This window comes from Capra hircus, chromosome 10 (assembly GCF_001704415.2).
Source record: "Capra hircus breed San Clemente chromosome 10, ASM170441v1, whole genome shotgun sequence".
Taxonomy (NCBI): Eukaryota; Metazoa; Chordata; class Mammalia; order Artiodactyla; family Bovidae; genus Capra; species Capra hircus.
Window position 1 is genome coordinate 31,293,873 of NC_030817.1, and position 20,792 is coordinate 31,314,664.

The 20,792-nt window shown below is 40.7% G+C and overlaps 1 protein-coding gene across 1 annotated transcript in view; it reads left to right on the forward strand.

The window, feature by feature from the left end:
* RTN1 (reticulon 1) overlaps positions 1–20,792 on the forward strand; it is a 252,724-nt gene that overhangs the window by 181,564 nt on the left and 50,368 nt on the right. The window lies entirely within an intron of this gene.

Genomic DNA, 20,792 nt, shown 5'->3' on the forward strand with positions numbered 1-20,792 from the left:
GCTCCCCCGTCCCTGGGATTCTCCAGGTAAGAACACTGAAGTGGGTTGCCGTTTCCTTCTCCAGTGCATGAAAGTGAGAAGTGAAATTGAAGATGCTCAGTCGTGCCCGACTCTTAGCGACCCCACGGACCACAGCCTCTGTCCATGGGATTTTCCAGGCAAGAGTACTGGAGTGGGTTGCCCTTGCCTTCTCACCAGTGGACATGAGTCTGAGTAAATTCCAGGAGTTGGTAGTGTGCAGAGAGGCCTGGTGTCCCGCAGTCCATGTGGTCACAAAGAGTCGGACAGGACTGAGAGACTGAACTGAACTGATCTGAACTGAACCCCATGTTAAAAAAACATTCTCAAAGAGAAAACCTTGACAAAGTAAAAGTAAATTCAAGGAAGTGGATGGTGCAAAATATAGGGAAGAGTGGTAGCTGAATACGAACTATAAAAGCAAAGAAAGTTGAAAAGTTAGTAGAAAATGTACTGAATTCTTAACAATTGAAGCTTTTTCCTGTTGAGCAGTGGGAGGTTTCCTGACATGGATCACATGCCCTTTCTTTGAATCTAAATACATCACTTATTTCTATATAAATATTATTTAAATTGTTGTAAAACAATAACTCTATATATATATACCATAAATTTTGTTATCTACTCCATGGATAAGGCAGAGAAATTCCTAATTATAGCTCTTTAAAAGAATGTACATTTTCTAAACCTTGGTATCTGAAATAAGTGAAAAATCTGTAACTGGAAAGGAAATGAGTAATAATGAAAGTACATCAAGTTTTTAAATTTTTTGTAACAGATACCACCTTTAATTAATAAATCAAGAAATAGTTGCAAAAAAGTTCATTTAAATAAATCATGGTAATGACTATAAGTAAAAATACCAGAAACTAAGTAAGAAGAACTGGTTGGAATGAGGAAGACTTTAAATTGTTAAAAAAAATAAAGCTTTGTTCTAATTAAAACTCAAAGTCTTTCTCAATTGTATGATTATACAATTGCAAACTAAATATTCGTGCTATGTATCGTAGTTGATTCATTACAAAGCTTTAAATTCAGAAATTTTGTGAAGGTCAATTACTAAAATTATTACTTTTGAGAAACTAGCTCAAAGCATAGCACTTGATAATAAGGATTACACAAAGGCTATCAAAGCACTAGGGTACTATTCATAGTAAAAGCGTTGGCTCTGAGAAGAATTGAAAATCAAAAAAGAACAAATTAGATGGGTCATCTGTTCTCTTTCATGGCATACAAAAGCCAAAAACACTTTTCTTACTATTAAGGTCAACTACCTGAAACCAAAGAGATTAAGGAAATAAAGAGTAATTCTAAAGCAAGAGAAAGGAGCCCTTCAAGGAACCAGTTATTGAGCTAGAGTATCTAATCTTTCAGGAAGTAGAAATGAACAAACAGATTTGAAACTTGGCTCACCTGGTTTGAGGAACAAAAGAAGTTTTCACAAGCTGTGGTTAGACCCATCATTTGCAACATTCAGTCCTACAGTGAATGGGTCTTAGGAGAATATATCAGTACATCATAGTGTTTGGGACCTGACCAAAGACATCCTCTAACCATGCTTCTTTCAATTTCCAAAAGAAAGTTAAGAAAGAGGGAGAGAAGTCCTAGTCTTAAATGCTTAATAAATTGACAGATAAAGATTTATATTGAATCTGAAAAAAAACGTGTCAGTCACTCAGTCATGTTTGACTCTGTGACGCCGGACTGTAGCCTGTCAGTTTCCTCTGTCCATGGAATTCTCCAGGCAAGAACACTAGAATGAGTAGCCATTGCCTTCTCCAGGGAAACTTCCCCACCCAAGGATCAAACCCAGGTCTCCTGCACTGCAGGCAGATTCTTTACCATCTGAGCCATCAAGGAAGCCCTATATTGAATCTACATAATTTGAAATCTGAAAGATATATTTTCTATCTCAACCATATTATAAATGTGCAGTTTTTCACTTCCCCTATCCAAGGATAATTTGGAAACACTTAGATTAAAAAAAAGTTATAGTGTTAACTTATGAAAATTAATACCATCTTGTACATTTTAAAACTGATTAATGTATTTATTCAGTGAAAGAAAGCAAAAGATGGATGCCAATTAGCAATTTTTAATAGAAATAGAACATAGGATTGAGTTTGGAATAAGCCTCAGTGTAAAACCCAGAGAATGCCTTTGTAAGAGAGAATGGAGTTGACAGATACATACATCAACCACAGAGTGAATGTCAAATATTTTGTTTGACTTTTTAAATATTAAGAACCAAAATGTTACTTCTCTAGCTATAAAGCTATAAATCAAATTTCTACTCTTTTCTCTTGCCTATATCTCTAAACGCTGAGTAAAACCACAAGATTTCTATCAGGCAAATTAGTGCAGCATGGATTATAAATCACAGTTTCTAGAAGTGGACTTCAGTGGGACTGAATGTGCCCTCCTATGTCACTTTAATTATGGATTATGAACTCAGAAATTATCCACTCATATCTCAAAGCGTCTTTAAAGACTCTTGAGCTGTGTACTGTCTGAATGCAGTTGACTTTGCTCCGTGGAAACATAGAGTTGTGTTTTTCTCTAATGTAGAGTATCAAGCACTACTCATTGGAGACTATGAGTTACTTTAACAATTGTAAAATTTCGTCATTCAAAACACTGTAGTCAAAACACTGCTGTTTCAGTTGGTTTGAAAGTGAAAGTGAAAAGTGAAGTCACTCAGTCGTGTCTGACTCTTTGCGACACAGGGAGTGTAACCCACCAAGCTCCTCCATCCATGGATTCTCCAGGCAAGAATACTGGAGTGGGTTGCCATTATACACACTTACTAAGTACCTACCTTTGCCAAGTTCTGAGAATACAAAGATGATTATGATCCATTCCATACCATCCAGCAGTTCAGGGCAGAGGAGGTACAAATAAGCAAGGCAGTAAAAATGCTGGGAGTCCCTCTATAGAAATATCTATACATGTCTGTACATCAGCAACAGAACAGTGAATGGCATAATATTGGATGCATAGTAGATTTTGGTTGAATAAATAAAATATCATGAGAATATACAAAGAGATTGTGATGCCTCAGAAGAAGGGAAACAAGAAGCACTGAACCGTAAGCTAAGTTTTGGAAAACGTGTAACTTGCATAGAGATGAAATAGATGAAAGGATCCTAGTTGAAGAGAAGAGTATGTGGAAAGTCCCAAAGGGAGGAAATAGCATGTGGGTTCAAAGAACCAGATTAGCAGTTTTGCTGGATTGCTGGATGTCAGTGGTGAAGGCATGAGAGACGAAGTTGGGCAGGTGGGAAGGTGCCTGAAAATGTAGGGCATGCTAAGCAGACTTCTGTCTTCTTAAAGAGAAATGCCATGATCCAATTTACGTTTTAGAAAGATTTCTCCATGAGGATAGATTGGTAACCAAGAGCATAGTTAAATCATAACAAAAATCCCAGAGGGATGAGGGTTTAAAACAAGCGGATGGACTTGAGAGATTTGGAAAGTAGAAATAAAGATGTGAGAGTGGACACAAAGAGGAAAAGAACAAGGAATCTGAGGCGATCCTTGTGTTCTGATTTGATTGATTGTGTGAACAGGAGTGCTGGTTACCAGAATACAGTCTGAGGAGAAGGTGATACAGGAAGGATGGGTTCATAGATGCTTATGAGACCTTCATATGTACAAATTAAGAATTGTTCCTTGCCCATAGTTAGTATTTGATGAATGGGTACATGTAGAATTCAGCAAAGTGATTCATGTGTGTGTGTGTGTTCTTTTTCAGATTCTTTTCCATTATAAGTTATTACAAGATACTGAATATAGTTCCCTGTGTTATATAGTAGGTCCTTATTATTTATCTGTTGTATGCTGAGTAGTGTTTATCTGTTAATCCCAGACTTCTAATTTATCCTTTATTGTCCCTTTCCTTGGGCTTCCCTTGTGGCTCAGATGGTGAAGAACCTGCGTGCAATGCAGGAGACACAAGTTCTATCCCTGGGTATGGAAGATCCCTGGAGAAGGGAATGGCAACCCACTCCAGTATTGTTGCCTGGAGAATTCCATGGACTGAGAAGCCTGGCAGGCTACAATCCATGAGGTCACAAAGAATCAGACACAACTGAGCTACTAACACAACAATATCCCTTTTCTTGACCTTTATACAAAAGAATCTTAAAATGCAGTTCAAAGCACAAAACAGTCTGTATGTTTTGCTTGGTCTTGAAGCTTGGAAATGTTTCTCTAAATGAAAAAAAAGAGAGAAATGTTTCTTTAACTCATATGGAGGGGTAGAGGGTTTATTTTTATGAAATTAATAAGTATTTAGCAAGAGTTAATTTGTTTTAGAGGGGTTTAAGGCTTCATTTGAAAAAGAGAAAAAAACAAAATGGAAAGTCTCCCATTTATTTATTCAGGAGCAAAGCTTTTAGGATGCAGTAGCCAAAAGCTATATTACTAACTTGATTGTTCCAAGAGGAGTGCTGCTCAGCTGCCATGGTGATAGGTACCATGGAAATAGACACACTTTGTCAGATGTATTGTAAATGCTTTGGGGTATGAGGGCAGCGGTTGCAGCAAACATGTTATTGTGTTACATTTTGGAGGTTGTACAATGTAAGAGGCTTATGTAGAGTCTGCTGGTAAGTGTGACCTGGATTTAAAAGAAGCATTCTTTGAAAAAAAAAAAAAAAAGAACAAAAACAAATTGCAACCTATTAGACCTAAAAATGAAATGAGAGCAATTTGCAAGGCTCACAGCCATCTTTTATGAGAAAAACCAGGTCGGTGTGGAAGCTTCAGAAAATTATATGATATTCCAAAGAGCTGTAAACTTTGAAGTGTCTGTGGCATTAGGTGATAGGCAGCATGTGGATAATTTAAATCCATAAATATTCCTCAGACTTTAGCTAAGCAGTTCAGCTTTTCCTCATTGGCCAGTGCAACATTAGTTTTCATTAACAATAATGTGAAGTTATTAACAGTGATTACTAGTATTAATATCCATTTTATGTCCTGCTTTTTTTTTTTTTTTGCTCTTCAGCCTCCTTTAACAACCCTAAAGGTACAAGTGACTGGTACCATAAGCACGTCCATTCCATAATGGGGGAAATTAAGGCATAGAGAAGAAATAAAGACTTCCTAGTCTCAAGTGACAGACAGAGTTGGAGTTTGAACTGAGGAAAGCTAGAGTCCCAACCATCAACTTATTTACAAACATCTCAAGAGTGGTAAATGAAACCTAAGTCAAAGGGTGTATGGGCTATCATCATGGCCGCTTAATAGGTAATGTGGCTTAGCAGTGAGCACTGTACTGCTGTTTCATTTTGGAGCAGCTACACAACCCTCACACTTAAGAGGGAAATTCAGGATACTTCCCCGATTCATACCCAGGCCACACTTACAATTATACTAGCTTGTGTTACTCGATACACAAGTGAGCGAGGGATGCTGTTGGCCTTTTTCTGCTAGGTTCTTCCCTGTCCTCAGTCCTTCCCAAATACATTATAACTCACAATCCAGTCTCTCACTTTCCAAATCCTAGGACACAGGATCCAAATGCTGTTCTTTACTTTTCGAATGCATTATTAGACTCAAGAACAAATAGATTTAGAAATTAAAACTTTAGATCCATGGTCATGGTTCTTAAACCTATACTTTCAGAAGAAGAACCTGGGGAGCATGTTAAAAGAAGTGCAGATTCCCTGACCCCCATTCTGACTCAGGAGGCCATATTTTAACAAGCTCTTGTGATGCTTCTGAAGCAGGTGGTTTGCATATTGCCCTTTGAGACACCAAGAAGCAGCTTGTCAGTCTGGTAGAGCCTCATCCATACCTGTGGTCCTAAGCCTAATGGAAGCAGTGGGGAGGTTATGGAGGTGGCGGTAGTGAGAAGGGAGTTCTGGGCCTCTGCACCTGGGAGCCCAGCAAGGAGTCTTCTGCCCTTGAGGTCCCAGCATACACGGTGGCCCAGACTGGATTCATCTACGTGTGAGAAAAAAAACAACAAACTTTGGGTCTTCACAGAGGAAGAAGCATGGGAAAGAAAAACAGACGCCACATGGTGATCTATAATTTGAGTAATTGGTTCCTGAGTCGGTGAGAGGATAAGAGTTGAAATCAATTTTCTTCTCTCAGATATTGAACACCCGAAGATTCCAAAGACCAGGCCCCAGCCTTTTAGAGAAATGAAACGTTCTTTAACGTGTTTGTGCTTCTTTCTTATTGTTAGGAAGGCCTGGCCAGGGTAGCTGAAATAATGGAGCTGGGCAACTTGAACATTAAAATGCAGTCCTTGAATAAAACTTTGGAGAAAAGACCCCTTTTTTCATCCCCTGTGTATCCCCACCACAGTCCTTAAGCTTTGGCAGCCTTTCAAATCCTCTCTGAGCCCACAGCAGGACTTGTAGCCTTGGCTTGTTTTCTGGGACTTATATGATACCCTTGTTTTCTACTTGGGAATTCAAGCAAAGCTCTCTGTCTCTGCCTGAAGCAGTGGTAGTCATTGTTGTAAATAGCTTGGACTAATTTATCTTTCTAAAATGCTTAGAATAGCATTCAGATGCCAAGATATTTGGAGTGGGGAAAATAATGTTATTTTTATAAGAAATACTATTTTAGGGAATTGTTCTAACATTAAAAGACAGAAATGGGCCATATGGTTTGTCAGGAAATATCCTTGCAAAGCTAAAATCCGTGTTACTGCCCACATGAGTAGGGTAGTTAGCCATTTTCCCACTTTCTCTTAAATCAGATCATGATTCCTGAGTTATAGCCATCTCTCAAAACTAGAAGGATGCATGAACCTGGCCAAGTGCTTTGAACTGAGTCAAGGGAAAGCTAACACAGGCCTCATTTGTTTCCATCTACCTGTGGAAGCCAGGTCTATATCTTCCTTGGGCTGAGTAATTATGACCATTTGTATCTCCTTCCACAGGGCCAGACTGTTTGATAGTTTCATTTTAGTGACTAAAAACTCCAGTGATAATGTCAGCCAATTGTTTCGTTTCCTTTCACATCATGCTCTAGCCACTTAATGAAGTATTTGACCCCTTGAGCTACATTTCAAACTATAAATCTCTCCTCATGCCCCCTAAAAAAATAATGAGTTTTTTTAGTTTCTTTATTTACTGTTTTTATCCCCAGATGATAACCACCATTTCCTCCATGACCAGAGTGATGTACTATCAACCCTGGAAAAAGATATCTTGAATAACCTTCAAGGAAAATCAAATGAAGAGAGCCTTTGGCTCTTTAGATGTTCAAAATATGAGAAAAATCAACCTGATGATTTTTAAATTCAGAAACGTGGCAACTATGAGTACATCAAATCAGCATAACTTAAATATTGGCATCTCTAGGTGTGTTCTTTATAGAAGGACTCAAAAGACTGGGACTCTGGGGAAAGGGGCCAAGAAGCACAACAGAAGAAAGAAAGACCAAGACCTAAAGACAAGCTGGAGGTATCAGCCAGCCCCTCCCCTCAGAGACACGCGCATGAGGGCAGTGGGGTGAGGAACATGTGTAGATTGGTGGGGTCTGCCTTCCTAAATAAGGTACGATGAATATGGTGAGTCTGTTCCTGTCATCTGAATTGATAATGCCTTTTCAATGCTCATCTTACTTCTTAGAGAATAAGCATTTCTGAACTGCATTGCTTTTTAGCCTATGTTTCATGCATTTAAGAGCTTGCAGTCCACTGGGTATTTTTAGTGCTTAAAAATGATCCGAGAAACCTGTTAAAATGCAAATTTGTGGGTTCCATCCCTATCAGTTCTGATTTGGTTAATCAGGGATGGATCCAGAAATTTTCAATTTTAGTGAACATACTAGTTGATTTTAAAGCTAGTCAACAGGGCTACACTGCCATACCATTTGCTGCTTTTTATCTTCCTCTTTCACAGTCCTGCCTCCTTTCTTGCGTTTTCCAACACACACCATACTTGTGCGTGTGTCCTTTGCCCTCAGAATTCTTTTTCAGTCATCGATTATCTGGATACCCCCTTAAGCTTCAGCTTCTCTCTTGGGTTTCTCACAGAATCTAATTGTTTCTTTGCGTCAAACTGTGACTTCTTTCTCAGGCCATAAAACTACTGATAATTGATTGAAGTTGTTTCCTTATTGCTGCCACTGCAATTATAAATGATGATGATATTCTCAAGGTCATTTATATACCACAAAAAATAAACAGTGTTTGCTTTATGCACAGAACCATCTGAGGACCTGGTGTATAATGCATTGACTCACTAATCTGTACAGTCCATGTGCAAAAACTAGATAGAACTGCTCCTTCCACTTTCCAGTTGAAGGCAACAGGTCAGAAGTACACATTCCAGTGTCAATTTTTTCTATTAATCTTGACTTAGAAAATTCATGTAGTGGATATTTATAGACTACCATACGTCAAGCATTATGCTAGGTGCTAATGATACAGTGATGATCCTGCCCTCATGAATCTTACAGTCTAGTTGAGAAGCAGAGAGGAAGACAAAGGGAATTATGAGCACATATATGGTGGCACCTAATGCAGTATTAAGGGCTTCCCAGAAGAAGGCGATGGCACCCCACTCCAGTGTTCTTGCCTGGAGAATCCCAGGGATGGGGGAGCCTGGTAGGCTGCTGTCTCTGGGGTCGCACAGAGTCCGACACGACTGAAGCAACTCAGCAGCAGCAGCAGGTGGTGCTAGTGGTACAGAACCCACTTGCCTGTGCAGGAGATGTAAGACACACAGGTTCGATCCCTGAATCAGAAAGATATCCTGGAGAGGGGCTTGGCCACCCAGGTGTGTGTATCTGGAGAATCCTATGGACAGAGGAGCCTGGAGGGCTACAAGTCCATAGGGTCACGAAGAGTAGGACATGACTGAAGCAACTTAGTATGGATGCATGGAACCCAATATTGAATAGAGGGGCAGGGCTATCAAGGAGACTAGAAGTTAAACTGGACTAAAGGTTGAATATGTTGACACTAGATCATGTCCTTGATGGTTGGTTTCATTTAAAACAAAATTATAAAATTTATTTTCTTGTGGTTTTATCTTAATTATAAAATTTCAGTAGAAAATAGGTTATAAAAATAAACCAGGATGTTGGAATTGGACCCTTCTGACTTTAAATCTGAGCTCCACCCCTTATATGTTGTATGACTCTGGACAAATTAGTTTATCTTTTCAAATCTTAGAGTTCTAATGTATGAAGTAGAATTAATGATCCCTAAACCACACGCTAGCAAAGTAATGCTCAAAATTTCCAAGGCAGGCTTCAACAATACATGAACCAAGAACTTCCAGATGTTCAAGCTGGAATTAGAAAAGGCAGAGGAACCAGAGATCAAATTGCCAACATCCATTGAACCATAGAAACAGTGAGAGAGTTCCAGCAAAACATCTACTTCTGCTTTATTGACTACGCCAAAGCCTTTGACTGTGTGGATCACAACAAACTGTGGAAAATTCTTAAAGAGATGGGAATACCAGAGCACCTGACCTGCCTCCTGAGAAATCTGTATGCAGGTCAAGAAGCAACAGTTACAACTGGACATGGAAAAACAGACTGGTTCCAATTAGGAAAAGGAGTACATCAAGGCTGTATATTGTCACCCTGCTTATTTAACTTATATGCAGAGTACATCATGCAAAATGCCTGGCTGGATGAAGCACAAGCTGGAATCAGGATTGCCGGGAGAAGTATCAATAACCTCAGATATGCAGATGACACCGCCCTTATGGCAGAAAGTGAAGAAGAACTAAAGAGCCTGTTGATGAAAGTGAACGAGGAGAGTGAAAGAGTTGGCTTAAAACTCCACATTCAGAAAACTAAGATCACGGCATCTGGTTCCATCACTTCATGGCAAATACATGGGGAAACAATGGAAACAGTGTCAGACTTTATTTTGGGGGGCTGCAAAATCACTGCAGATGGTGACTGCAGCCATGAAATTAAAAGACACTTGCTCCTTGGAAGAAAAGCTATGACCAACCTAGACAGCATATTAAAAAGCAGAGATATTACTTTGCCAACAAAGGTCCATCTAGTCAAAGCTATGGTTTTTCCAGTAGTCATATATGGATGTGAGAGTTGGACTATAAAGAAAGCTGAGCACTGAAGAACTGATGCTTTTGAAGTGTGGTGTTGGAGAAAACTCTTGAGAGTCCCTTGAACTGCAGGGAGATCAAACCAGTCAATCCTAAATGAAATCAGTCCTGAATGTTCATTGGAAGGACTGATGTTGAAGCTGAAACTCCAATACTTTGGCCACCTGATGTGAAGAACTGACTCATTTGAAAAGACCCTGATGCTCGAAAGGATTGAAGGCAGGAGAAGAAGGCGACAACAGAGGATGAAATGGCTGGATGGTATTACTGATTCAATGAACATGAGTTTCAGCAAGCTCTAGGAGTTCGTTATGGACAGGGAAGCCTGGTATGCTGCAGTCCATGGGGTCACAAAGAGTTAGACATGACTGAGCAACTGAACTGAACTGAACTGATAGGCTTCTTTCAGCATGGAAAGAACTTTTTTCCGTATGAAAGATGAAAATCTTTCAATATGTTGAATACTACACAAACATATGTACATACTCTCACACACTCCCTATATGCTTGGGTTTTCTTTGATGTGGTTTGTTAAATCATTTGGTAGTAATCCCCCTGTGAAAAGAATTTTTTAGGGACTGGCAATTTTTAGCTGTCATTAAAGTATCTCTTCATGTCTCCTGGTCTATGCTCCTTAGTCTATAACTAGAAACCAACCATTTGAAAGAAACTGTTATCTCATCTGCGTTGCAATTACTTCATTACATTTCTGTCTTCTAAGTTTTGATGACCCATCTGTGCCTTACTCATCGTCATTTTCCAGCACTTGTACATGACTGGAACACTGAGCACTCAAAATCTATGGCTCAGACAGTAAAGAATCTGCCTGCAATGCAGGAGATCTGGGTTTGATCCCTGGTTCAGGTAGATCCCCTAGAGAAGCAAATGGCTACTCACTTCAGTATTCTTGCCTGGAGAATTCCTTGGACAGAGGAGCCTGGTGGGCTACAGTCCATGGGGTCACAAAGAGTGAGACATAACTGAGCGAGTAACTCTTTCACTTTGGCTTTGAACTTCCTGGGCAAAAAGGTCAAAGCAAAAAGACACTCTTTGTATTCATTCATTCAGCAAATTATCTGTTAGATAATTATCACCACCTAATATAATATGATTAATTTGAGAAGTGTTACACACACCATGATATTAATTTGGAAAATAATTAGTCACATAGTGTGTCCTCTTTGTGGATTATATGAAGCTCAAAACATCATAGCAGGAAGAAAATAATTCTTGGAGTACAGCAGTGTTTTAAAGTAACATCCTTTAAGGTCCTGCACTTGCTTTATTCAAGCCAAGGCAACTTGTTAGCACTTTGCTTTCCTCTAAGGAATGACTTTGTGTTGAGGTGCTCTGGAAGTGAAAGTGTTAGTTGCTCAGTCATGTCCAACTCTTTGCAACCCCATGGACTCAGGGGTTCTAATTTCACCCTCTTCCGAATTCCCCCTATCTGCTGGCAGTTGACCACCATAAGCACTGGCCTGTTTACATACGTGTGGCAAGAAGTGGTATCCTCCTTCTGCTGATGAAGCTGAGCTCAGGGAAGTCAAAACAGGCTGAAGTAGTCAGACTAGTAAATGGCAGAGACAGAACTCTTTCCACTGCCATTGCTGCGTCTTGACCAGAGTAGATTCATATCCTGAAGCCCAGAGAGAAAATGAGCCTGACTTTAGAGACTGTGAAAGTCGGTCAGTCGTGTTCGACTCTTCATGACCCCACGGAGTATACAGTCCATGAAATTCTCCAGGCCAATGTTCTGGAATGGGTAGCCTTTCCCTTCTCCAGGGGATCTTCCCAACCCAGGGATTAAACCCAGGTCTCCTGCATTGAAGGTGGATTCTTTACCAGCTGAGCCACAAAATTAGAGATTGCCAAGATTCATGCCTCCAGCTAATCCCTGCAACATTGGGCTGTGTGGTATCCGCTTCAGAAAGGAGAAAGGCAGGAGCTAGATCTCAATATCTGAGCTTTCTTGGTTTCATTTTGTGGGCAGAACAAAACATTAAACACATGTTATCCTCCCCTTTCACTGAATTCTGAGCCAAAGTCCAGCTCCAGACACACTGGGGAAGCTCAAAACTGCCCCTTACCTTGAGATTGGCCTTTTCAGCTTCAGAACTTTAGACCCATTGTTTTGCCCAGCCCATGGCCTCTCCGGTGCAGACAGTGTATGGCTGTTAGGAAATGTCAGTATGTGGTACAATATCCTGAATCACAGCTGGCATTCTGGAGCCAGGCAGACCTGGGTGTGTACCTGACTGCTGCGTATGGCTTCTGGGGAATGGAGTCAAGTTCCCTAATCTGAGTCATACTTCCCCTCTGGTGGAATGGATGTATTAGCAGCCCTTCTTCATAAATCTGTGGTGAGGGTTAAATGAGAGAATCCGTGTGAAACACTTAGCCCAGTGTCTGTCACTTGTATATGTTAATAAATGTGTGCTCTGGTATGGCTTTTATTCCTGTAAGTGTGGAGTGTTTTTCTCTACTCTTTGATTCCTGTCTGAGTCACATATAATCTTCGTTCCATGTTATCTGACAATTGCAAATGAAGGAATAAGGAGGACTTTTTTCATAAATTCCTGGTGGTTTATCTTAAACTAATGGAATTTTGAAATGGGAAGTTAAGAATCCTTCTCCACAAATCTGGTAATACTATATGAAGAAGGATGTTTAAATAGGGAAGACTTTGACATTTTCTCCTTTCCTTCTCACAAGTTTGATTCTATGACATGTATCTTTGCAAGACAAACATTTCTTTAAAAACTTAAATAACAACCTTCCCTCCTCCCCATGTACTCTTCTGTCAACTCCCAAACAGCCATCGTACACTTCTGTAGAGTCCAACACCTTGAAGACGATAGGATGGAGTGGTGTGTGCTCATTGTCATAGTAATGAAGGCACTGCTATTCACTCTGTGTTGTGGTCTGGGTTAGAAAGTACTCAAGGAATGGTGTGCAAGCATAACCTGCTCAGTTTGTCTTTATTTTCATGGTAATTGCTTAAGAAGACTTGATTAATAATCACATTAATAGGAACAGTCTAAGGAAACCACTACTTGATTATATAGCAAAACATCTTCTGAAATGTCTTAAAATACACATGCAAAATGTGCTAGACATTTATGATAATGGGATGTTGTTTACCTTTTCTTGTGTATGATAGCTTAGTATGTAAACACTTGTTTAGGAATATTGTTACTGTTTAGTCACTAGATTGTGTCTAACTCTTTTGTGACCCCATGGACTGTAGGCTCCTCTGACCACAGGATTTTCGAGGCTAGAATACTGGAGCGGGTTGCTATTTCCTCCTCCAGGGGATCTTCCTGACCCAGGGATCAAACCCACATCTCCTTCATTGGCAGGTGAGCCACCCAGGAAGCATATACTAGCACATATCTTTTTTATCTTCTAGCAAATGAACAGGCTAAAAGATGGCTGTACGCCTACTCTTACGGAGGTATTGAAACACATTGCTGAAGGAGATTGGGCCAAACACGCCAGAGTTCTTTTCACTTCAAGTTTAACATCAGATGTCAGTTTTGCTGAATTATCTTTAAGTAACTATCTTTTAACTAACTAAAAGTCTAACCTTTAAGACTTTTAAAAACCATCCATACCTGGAACACTAGAGTAAAAGAAAAATAAGAATATAATTTCAGCACAGCTCTATCATTATTTTATACCCAAAGAGTAAGTCTGTGCTAAGAACACTGAAGTTGAATCAAGAAGTGGCCCTAACTCTGTTGCTGAGACCAGGAGTCCTGTGAGCAGACACATCTGTCTAGATCTCCAGTTAACCAACTTCAAAAGCATTCCTACAGGGTCAATGGACAACAATGAGTCGTTCTAAGTGTCTTTTAATACTCACCTCACATGAGTTTTTAGCCTGGGACTTGCTATCACCACTATTATGAAGGAATGAATGTCTTTCTGGTCTCTGAGACTTCTAGAGTCACTGTAACACAGACAATATCTTACACATTAAGAAAAAAAAAAGAGGTTACTCTCTCCATTTGTCTCACCCGCTCCTTCCCTCACCTGTGTCCACAATCTGTTCTCTACTGTCTGCATCTCCACCATTGCCCTCTCACTACCATCATAACCAGGAATGTTCTAATTCATTCTCTTTATTGTGCATGATAAGTTGCTTCCGTTATGTCCAGCTCTTTGTGACCTTATGTACTGTAGCCCGCCAGGCTCCTCTGTCTACAGGATTCTCCAGGCAAGAATCCTGGAGTAGGTTGCCGTGTCCTCTTCCAGGGGATCTTCTCAACCCAGGGATCAAACCCTTGTATCTACATCTCCTGCATTGCCAGGCAGGTTCTTTACCACTAGCACCGCCTGGGAAGCCCATTCTCTTTATTCCTGTTGATTAATTCAGTACAGGCTGGTGCTGAGGTTTAGTTTGGGCATGTGGAATTTGAACCTGTGCTGAGACGTGAACTGGCAATCTTGCATACACAGGGAAAGAAATGGCTGAGGTGAAACATAACATAACAACATCTTTGCTTTATTTTGTTTTTGTAAAGGAACATTCTGATTTTTCCAGGCAAATACTGATGCCCAAATTTACTCTAAGGAAACTGTCAAGGCCTGAAAGGGAAATCTGGAGCATGCTAGATGAGGTTGTGACAGAGAAGAGTGCACGTACTGACCACTCTAAAATGTGATTGGCCTGCTGTGGTAGATGCCAGTCATTTTAAACCCTCTTCTCTCATGTTCTCCTACTACTATGGAGCCTATAAAAACATATAGTGACATATAGCTATATGACATGCACATATACTCTTTCCAGAATGCCTTGCACATAGGGGAAAATACACAAGCTGTTTGAATGCCTGGCTCTTTTTTTTTTTTTGGTCAATATAGCTATTACTACCTTCCTGCTATTTTATCTCCCCCTCTTAGACTTAATAGCATGAACTAAATGCAGTTGATTTTACAAAGCAATTGAAGGGATGAAGAGAAATGTACCAGACATGGGGTGGGAGGGAGGTTCAAGGGTGGAGGACCTGTGTATACCTATGGCTGATTCATGTTGATGTATGGCAGAAGGCAACACAATATTGTAAAGCAATTATCCTTTAATTAAAAATAAATTTTAAAAAGAAGTTAAATAATTACTAAGTTAGCTAAGAGTGGAGAGGTGTTCATATTCTAAGAAGCATATTCTTCCAGTCTTAGTGTTTTTATTCCTTTGAGTTCCTATGGTTGTGTGCCTTAGAATTTTGCTGTTTCTGTCCTAACACATTTCTCCACAAGAGCTGACTATTCTTCTCCTTTGTGTGCTCACTTTTTTCCTAATACAAGGCCTCCTCTGAAATTCCAAACCTAAATAGTGAGACCAGTTTTGTGAATTCAGTTTGCTTCTTGCTGAGGAAAAAAATTTAGTGCTGCTTCAGCAGCTTCCTTCAATACACTTTCAGATTAGTATTTTTTTTTTAATTTTTTTCTAGGTATGTTAGGAGTGGTTTACAAAATTGCAACCGTTTGCACAAATTTAGTCCTGTGCTGTAAATGTTTAATGAGATCATTATTTTAAATCCAATTTCTGGTCCTTGTTCATTGTTGCATGTTCAGCAGAGGAATTTTTTTTTTTTTTTTGGTCAGTGGTGGGGACTTTGGGCTTTCCTGGTGGCTCAGTGCTAAAGAATCTACCTGCAATGCAGGAGACACAGGAGAGCTGGGTTCGATCCCTGGGTCAGGAAGCTCCCCCAAAGAAGGAAATGGCAACCTACTCCAGTATTCTGGCTTGGAAAATCCCATGGACAGAGAGCATAATGGGCTATATTCCATAGGGTCACAAAGAGTCAAACATGACTGAGCATGCACGGGGGACTTTATGTTGCTCCTGCTGCTGCTGCTAAGTCACTTCAGTTGTGTCCGACTCTGTGCAACCCCATAGACAGCAGCCCACCAGGGCTCCCCCATCACTGGGATTCTCCAGGCAAGAACACTGGAGTGGGTTGCTATTTACTTCTCCAGTGCATGACAGTGAAAAGTGAAAGTGAAATCGCTCAGTCATCCGACTCTTTGTGACCCCATGGACTGCAGCCTACCAGGCTCCTCCGCCCATGGGATTTTCCAGGCAAGGGTACTGGAGTGGGGTGCCATTGCCTTCTCTGGGACTTTATGTTAGTAAGGCACTATTGCAGAATCATCAGTAGGTCCCTTTTGTGATGATTTATTGGGAATGTTTCTTTTTACCTTGAATGTATAAGGCAGATTTTTGCAATACCAAACCATTCATTTAGTTATTCTATTTGCTGTGGCTTTCTGTCAAAGTGGTCAATAATGACCTTCAAAGAAGATATCTAAGTCATTAATGGTGAGAGGAATAAGCAGAAAATGGAAACATAATGTAGTGTTGCTCTTCACTGATACAAAGAATCTGTAAAATGAAGAAGGGAACCAGGAAAAAGTACAACAGCGCTAACCCTGTCAGTGAGTGTATCCATAGGAATGCTTTGGGCTGCAGTGACAGAAAATCCACCTAGCATCAGTGTAAACTGTAAGGACATTGACTGCTTACTTAATAGAAAGTTTAGAGGTAGGAGATTCCAGAGACACAAGTGGCTCAACAGCCTACAATGTCAGGGCACCGGGCTCGCTACAGTTATCGTGGCCTTCTCATGACCTCAGGATGACTTCAGTAGTTCCAAGCTTCATGGCCTCACAGTAAGTGGGGGCAATCAGAGTGACAAAAGAGTTTACTCTGCTTTTCATCAAGGAAAAAAACCTTTCACAGAAGCTCTCCAGTAGACTTCTCTTTATATCTCATTGGCTAAAACCTGACTACATTGCCACCCCTATGGGCAAGGCAGTCTGGAAAGAGTATATGTGCATGTCATATAGCTATATGCCACTAGATGATTTTATAGGCTCCATAATAATAGGAGAACATGAGAGAGGAGGGTTTAAAATGACTATGGCACTACCAGGGTGGGCCAACTGCATTTTAGAGCGGTCAGTACGTGCACTCTTCTCTGTCACAGCCTCATCTATCATGCTCCAGCTTTCCCTTTCAGCCCTTGTCCGTTTCCTTAGAGTAAATTTGGGCATCAGAATTTGCCTGGAAAAATCAGAATGTTCCTTTACAAAAACAAAATAAAGGAAAGATGCTATTATATTAGATCCTCAGCCATTTCTTTCACTGTATTTGCAAGATTACCAGTTCATGTCGCAGCACAGATTCAAAGTCCACAGGCCAAAACTAAACCTCAGCACCAGCCTGTATTGATTAATCAGCAGAATAAAAGGGAATGGGCTTCCCAGGTGGTGCTAGTGATAAAGAACCCACCTGGCAGTGCAGGAGATATAGAAACTAGGATTTAGTCCCTAAGTAGAGAGGATCCCCTGGAAGAGGACATGGCAACCTACTCCAGGATTCTTGCCTAGAGAATCCCATAGACAGAGGAGCCTGGTGGTCTACAGTCCATAAGGTTGCAAAGATTAGGACATGACTGAAGCAACTTGAAGAGATCTCTAGTCTTTCCCATTCTGTTCTTTTCCTCTATTTCTTTGCATTGATCGCTGAAGAAGGCTTTCTTATCTCTTTTTGCTATTTGCTGGAACTCTGCATTCAGATGCTTATATCTTTCCTTTTCTCCTTTGCTTTTCACCTCTCTTCTTTTCACAGCTATTTGTAAGGCCTCCACAGACAGCCATTTTGCTTTTTTGCATTTCTTTTCCATGGGGATGGTCTTGATCCCTGTCTCCTATACAGTGTCATGAACCTCATTCCATAGTTCATGAGGCCCTCTATCTATCAGATCTAGGCCCTTAAATCTATTTCTCACTTCCACTATATAATCACAAGGGATTTGATTTTTCTTCAAGAAAATTAGAGATACCAAGGGAACATTTCATGCAAAGATGGGCTTGATAAAGGACAGAAATGGTCTGGACATAACAGAAGCAGAAGATATTAAGAAGAGGTGGCAAGAATACACAGAAGAACTGTACAAAAAAGATCTTCATAACCCAGATAATCATGATGGTGTGATCACTAATCTAGAGCCAGACATCCTGGAATGTGAAGTCAAGTGGGCCTTGGAAAGCATCGCTACGAACAAAGCTAGTGGAGGTGATGGAATTCCAGTGGAGCTATTTCAAATCCTGAAAGATGATGCTGTGAAAGTGCTGCCCTCAATATGCCAGCAAATTTGGAAAACTCAGCAGTGGCCACAGGACTGGAAAAGGTCAGTTTTCATTCCAATCCCAAAGAAAGGCAATGCCAAAGAATGCTCAAACTACCGCACAATTGCACTCAATCTCAAATGCTAGTAAAGTAATGCTCAAAATTCTCCAAGCCAGGCTTCAGCAATACATGAACTGTGAACTCCCTGATGTTCAAGCTGGTTTTAGAAAAGGAGGAGGAACCAGAAATCAAATTGCCAACATCCGCTAGATCATGGAAAAAGCAAGAGAGTTCCAGAGAAACATCTATTTCTGCTTTATTGACTATGCCAAAGCCTTTGACTGTGTGGATCACAATAAAGTGTGGAAAATTCTGAAAGAGATGGGAATACCAGACCACCTGACCTGCCTCTTGAGAAATCTGCATGCAGGTCAGGAAGCAACAGTTAGAACTGGACATGGCACAACAGACTGGTTCCAAATAGGAAAAGGAGTACGTCAAGGCTGTATATTGTCACCCTGCTTATTTAACTTCTATGCAGAGTACATCATGAGAAACGCTGGACTGGAAGAAGCACAAGCTGGAATCAAGATTGCCGGGAGAAATATCAATCACCTCAGATATGCAGATGACACCACCCTTATGGCAGAAAGTGAAGAGGACCTAAAAAGCCTCTTGATGAAAGTGAAAGAGGAGAGTGAAAAAGTCGGCTTAAAACTCAACAATCAGAAAACGAAGATCATGGCATCCAGTCCCATCACTTCATGGGAAATGGATGGGGAAACAGTGGAAACAGTGTCAGACTTTATTTTCGGGGGCTCCAAAATCACTGCAGATGGTGACTGCAGCCATGAAATTAAAAGACTCTTACTCCTTGGAAGGAAAGTTATGACCAACCTAGATAGTATATTCAAAAGCAGAGGTATTACTTTGCCGACTAAGGTCCGTCTAGTCAAGGCTATGGTTTTTCCTGTGGTCATGTATGGATGTAAGAGTTGGACTGTGAAGAAGGCAGAGTGCCAAAGAATTGATGCTTTCAAACTGTGGTGTTGGAGAAGACTCTTGAGAGTCCCTTGGACTGCAAGGAGATCCAACCAGTCCATTCTGAAGGAAATCAACCCTGGGATTTCTTTGGAAGGAATGATGCTAAAGCTGAAACTGCAGTACTTTGGCCACCTCATGCAAAGAGTTGACTCATTGGAAAAGACTCTGATGCTGGGAGGGATTGGGGGCAGGAGGAGAAGGGGACGACCGAGGATGAGATGGCTGGATGGCATCATGGACTCGATGGATGTGAGTCTGAGTGAACTCTGGGAATTGGTGATGGACAGGGAGGCCTGGCATGCTGTGATTCATGGGGTCACAAAGAGTCGGGCACGACTGAGTGACTGAAGTGAACTGAAGCAACTTATCATGTACAATAAAGAGAATAAATTAGGACACTCCTGGTTATGATGGTAATGAGAAGAAGGAGGTTGTGGAAGACCCTAATATCTGTGATTGGCAGTTTTATTTAAAAAATAATTAATGGAACTTCTGGCGTAGATCTGTTGCTGCCCACTCACTTCCTCTAAGCACAATTAAAAACACTGGAAATAATGCAAGAGACAACCAAAGAAGAATTCTAAAGGGTGGTAAGGGGGCAAGCTAGTTTGGAACCCTAGGACTGGAAGAACAGTACAGAGGCAGAGCATCTTATATTCCCCCCTTAACAGAAGACCATGCATACCTAGTGTTATCTGATCCTCAACTTGGCAATAGAAGGAAGCCCAGGTAGGTTCATTTCTCCCTCAGGTCCAGCGGGGCTTTTTCTGAAAACACCAGGCTAGTCTAGCAAAGCTTGCACAGTAAGGTCAATCAGGAGCTCTGCCAATAATAAGCATCTAGGGGAAACACTCTCCTTCCCTTCCAAGCCAGAAGCTCCCCATCTCTACCAAGAGAAACTGAGGCAGGTAGGCAGAGCCGGCAAGAGGTGTCCAGCTGCAGCAAGCAGCCTAGTTCTTGAAGCCTCATTGCAGTGTGAGATTGAGATTTTTCTCCCATGCCAGCAGATACCAGGGCAGCTGGGAGGCACCATTTGGGGTATCCCATCAGACCACTTCCCTACTGAGAGACACTGGTTGGCACAGCCTGGTAAAACCTCCTCTGCTGTCTTTGGCAGGACCAGCAGATACCAGTGGGAGCCCCAGCAGCAGCAGAAAATCAAAATAGACCAAAACAGTCTGCACAGGTTCTAAAAGTTAAACTGCCTTTAGAGCTATAGTTAACAAAACTTGATCAAGGCTCAAGACCCATATGCTAAACCTAAACAAGAGTACCTGCCTACTAAAATAAAAGACTTAAATAGGAAACAAAGTCTCCTGACATAAATACACCAAATGCTTGGGATACGATAGAATATCATCCATCATACCAAGAATGAAGATAATCACAGTTTAAGAAAAAACAAGTAACTGATGCCAATGCCAATATAAATCATATGCTGGAATTGTCTGGAAAGGATTTTAAAGCAAACATCATAAAAATGCTTCAACAATCAATTACAAATGCTCTTGAAACAAAACAAAACTAGAAAA